Source organism: Salvia hispanica, chromosome 2 (assembly GCF_023119035.1).
Source record: "Salvia hispanica cultivar TCC Black 2014 chromosome 2, UniMelb_Shisp_WGS_1.0, whole genome shotgun sequence".
Lineage (NCBI taxonomy): Eukaryota > Viridiplantae > Streptophyta > Magnoliopsida > Lamiales > Lamiaceae > Salvia > Salvia hispanica.
In genome coordinates, this window is record NC_062966.1 from 9,723,265 (window position 1) to 9,727,106 (window position 3,842).

At 33.2% G+C, this 3,842-nt stretch overlaps 1 long non-coding RNA gene across 1 annotated transcript; it reads right to left on the reverse strand.

Moving 5' to 3' along the window:
• Nucleotides 1-1,417: 1,417 nt before the first annotated feature.
• LOC125208017 lies at nt 1,418-3,514 on the reverse strand. Its single transcript, XR_007174045.1, has 2 exons — nt 3,381-3,514; nt 1,418-1,705 (listed from the first exon to the last, which is right to left on the reverse strand). It is a non-coding gene; the product is annotated as an uncharacterized LOC125208017 (long non-coding RNA).
• Nucleotides 3,515-3,842: the final 328 nt, after the last annotated feature.

Sequence of the window (3,842 nt, forward strand, 5' to 3'; positions counted from 1 at the left end):
TTTTCACCATTTCGATTAAACTTCATCAAGATTACATGTAAAATTGATTAAAAAAATATTGTCTTCACTTAATTGTTCTTTTCAAATATTCTAGATATTATCAAATAATCAAATTTATGGAGGTTGGATAGCATAACTATGATATATTGCTTGGTTGACATGTATCGATAACTACTAGACTTTTTCGAAAAGTTCATCTTCATTTTCTAGTATTGAAAATTGAATAAGAACTAAAATTTAGGCAAATTGAAATTATGCTCTTCAATTAACAATAACAAATCATTGGCACAATTCACAGATTCTACATCCACACCCAAAAATTCCCGAACTCCAAATGCGAAAACCAAAATTTCCCAACCCCAAGAACAAATGTCGACACCATCCACATCCACGACGGCAGTTAGCAAAGGTAGGAGAAGCCAGACAAGTTTAGTCGCAGGGGTGAGGGAGAGATGGACGTCGCCAGATTAAGGTGAAATAGGGAACATCGAGATGGGCACAAAGGAGACGCGGGCCGACGAGCCGTCGGAGCGTGACAATAATAGCAACCGAACAACAGATTGTTCAAAAAAAGATACGAATCGAGACTTTAATGGGGCAATCGAACAGGGCCTAAGTGTTAATGTTTACAAAATTCAAACAATTCATAACTTCATTCCACTCTTCACTCCCACACCCGCCTAAACACTCACTCTCTGTAAACCCTCCCTCTTTGAAGACTCTTGTATGAATGGATCCTCAGGCGCCAAAATGAGAGAATGAATTGAAGTGAGAGAAGAGAAAAGAAAGTAAGAGAAGAGAAATGAATTGAAGCAAAACCCTTGAAATATAGCAAGGGAAATCATACAACTTTAGAAATACGTATCAAATATGATTTGAGGTCTGCAAGTCAGTGTAGGTGTGTGCAGAGTAGGTATGCAGGTTGATGGTACTTTGACCCAAATGCCCTTCAAGACATTTGGGTATTTTGGTCCGAAAATTGGCTACAAAAACAAGATACGTGATTATGTTTAAGGTTAGAGACTTTCAGAGATATTTTTTTTGAGGGACCTGCAGTGTCACAACCGGAAAGGTCAGTGACTTTTGATGTAGTTCACTCATTTTAAAAATTTTCTCAATTTCTCCATAGAAATTATGGAGAAAATTTTAATCATGATGAAACACTTGAAAAAATTAAAAAAATTATTACTCGCTCCGTCCCATAGAAATATGCCATATTTCCTTTTTCATCCGTCCCTTAGAAATAGTCAATATCCATTTAGGGAAACCTTTTTCTCCTTCTTTTTCCTTTATCATTTAAGGGCTCCACCGCCCTCTACACAATTTCAACTACTTGTTCTACTTCTCTATTACTTTACCAATTACACATTAAAACTCGTATCGACCCCAAATGACCTATTTCTGTGGGATGGGGGAGTATAATTTTATATACCATTTTAAAACTTACGAAATTGAATAAATGTTAAATGACAATTTGTTGGGCCAATGATATACACCGATGGACACAAGGATATCCATGAAACTACCACACTTATTTCCCACACTCGGAGCCACAAGGAATCCGAGAATAAGGATACGCTCATTTGTTATCTCTCCTAATAGACGCTAGTTAATGTATCTCTCTCTATTTCTCTTCACTCTTGCGCTTTACTTCTTCCTTTTAAAGTTGACGATCATAAGAGGATTTGTAACACCCCAATCAGATCTGCGATCAACCGAGTAAGAAATGTCACAATTCTGATACCATAAAGTATGATAATACCCACTATACAACTAGTGATTGATCAAATTTAAGATTTCACAATTCTAATACGATAACGAGATACACTGTATTAATTAGGACCTACTTAGAACCACTTAATAATTTGGATATCACATAGCACAAAATTCTCAATTATTTCCCTGTAGTCTTGACAAATATTCACAACAACATCAATAGTAGTTTCTAACATCAATCAATAACTTCAATATCCTCATATTTAACATGAATAATCTTATTATCATCAACAATATCATGAAATATCACATTTTCATCAACAACCATATCGCTCGATCTCAAATCATAAGTACTTGAACACTCTACTAGCGATAACTCATATGAGGGTTCCAATAACTTGCATAGGGATGATGATAACCCACATAGGGTGTCAATAATCCACACAGGGGTGACGATAGCCCACATATAGAGTGACGATAACCCATATAGGATGACAATAACCCACATAGGGGTGCCGATAACCCATATAGTGTGACAATAACCCACATAGGAGTGACGATAACCCACATAGGGGTGACGATAACCTACGTAGGGGTGCATAATCATCACATTTAGCCATACTTCAGATTGCAACACATCATTTCCATTTTATTATAACTCATGATCCAATTCGAACAATTATTATCACATAATTCACAATCAAACCATTTTATATGATAGTAATCATTTATTAATTATATACTTAACACACAGACACAAATATCTCACATAAAAGCTTATAAAATCATATAATTAGCACACATTACTACGTCATATTGCTATTCTCAAAGTGTGTAATCATATAATTAATGTTTAATAATTTCTGCTCTTACTTAGTAAATTCCTCACATTTTATACTAGCATTTATCATTATCATAGTCTATATATTCATGATTAAACGGAAGTGTTAGGGTGTCACCACCTCTTAAAATAACATCATACCACCATTCTTATCTAATAATTTGTACACGTGGACGAATAATAAGCTGTCATGTAGCAAAAAAAAGGGTAAAAAACACGGCCAACAATATGCAACACTGTATACCACAATTTTTCTTAGACAACAATATCCAACATGCTATAGCAATCTATAGATTGTTGTGTAGCGTTTATAATATTGATGTGTAGCGTTTATAATATTGTTGTATATGTGGTGTCACAGTGTCACTTTAAGAGGTGTCGTCATTTTAACACAAACACATGATTAAATCCTTAAAGTAAACTTATTAGCCATAATATTTTAGGTTTTAACTTTAATTTGTAATAATACACTCAATGTCTTTACAATTTCCAACAATATCATCATATGCATTCTATCAAGTCTAAATTAAATATATGCATTTATTATTATAATTACTACTTATCATACTTCTTATAACCAATAGTTCTACTGCCCAAATAAAAGTGACGGTATTTCTTATCCTCATTATAAGTTCCATTTTCATTTCATTTTCTATCTCAAATCATATTTACCATATCATAACCACCAGATATTAACCAATAATTCAACAAATAATCCTCGTACATAATTCCTAACATTTTCTTTTTGAATTTCCAAATTATATCAACTCAACATTTCTTAAATTTTAAGCTATAAAAATAAGCTGTGATAAGAGAGTGTTACCTCGATTATATCTTCTACAATTGTTGACATATATACATTTATTTCTTCAATTTTTCTTGAGAGTATCTCTAAAATTGGGAAGGTGGTTCCTTGTTTATTGGAGAAAAACAGAGAGGCCAAGATGTGCTGTAGAATAATACCCCCCTCCCAAATGACTATGTTCATTCTTATATACGTGGTCTAAAATTCTTTATTTAATTGAGCGGTGAAAGGATTGGACAAATGGCATTCTTAGATTTAATTTAATTGTTTATTACCTCTCTAGACTATTCTACATAAATCATAAATCAAAAGATAAAATATCTCAATTGCTAATCTGAATTCTGCCACCACTTTTTAACATATTAAGAGAGATAGTTATTTTAGACCATCAAAAGAATTCTTAATAATATGTTATGGCCTATAGACTAACCCATACAAATGTGTTCATGTAAACTTAGCCTCTAATCTCTTCAATTCCCA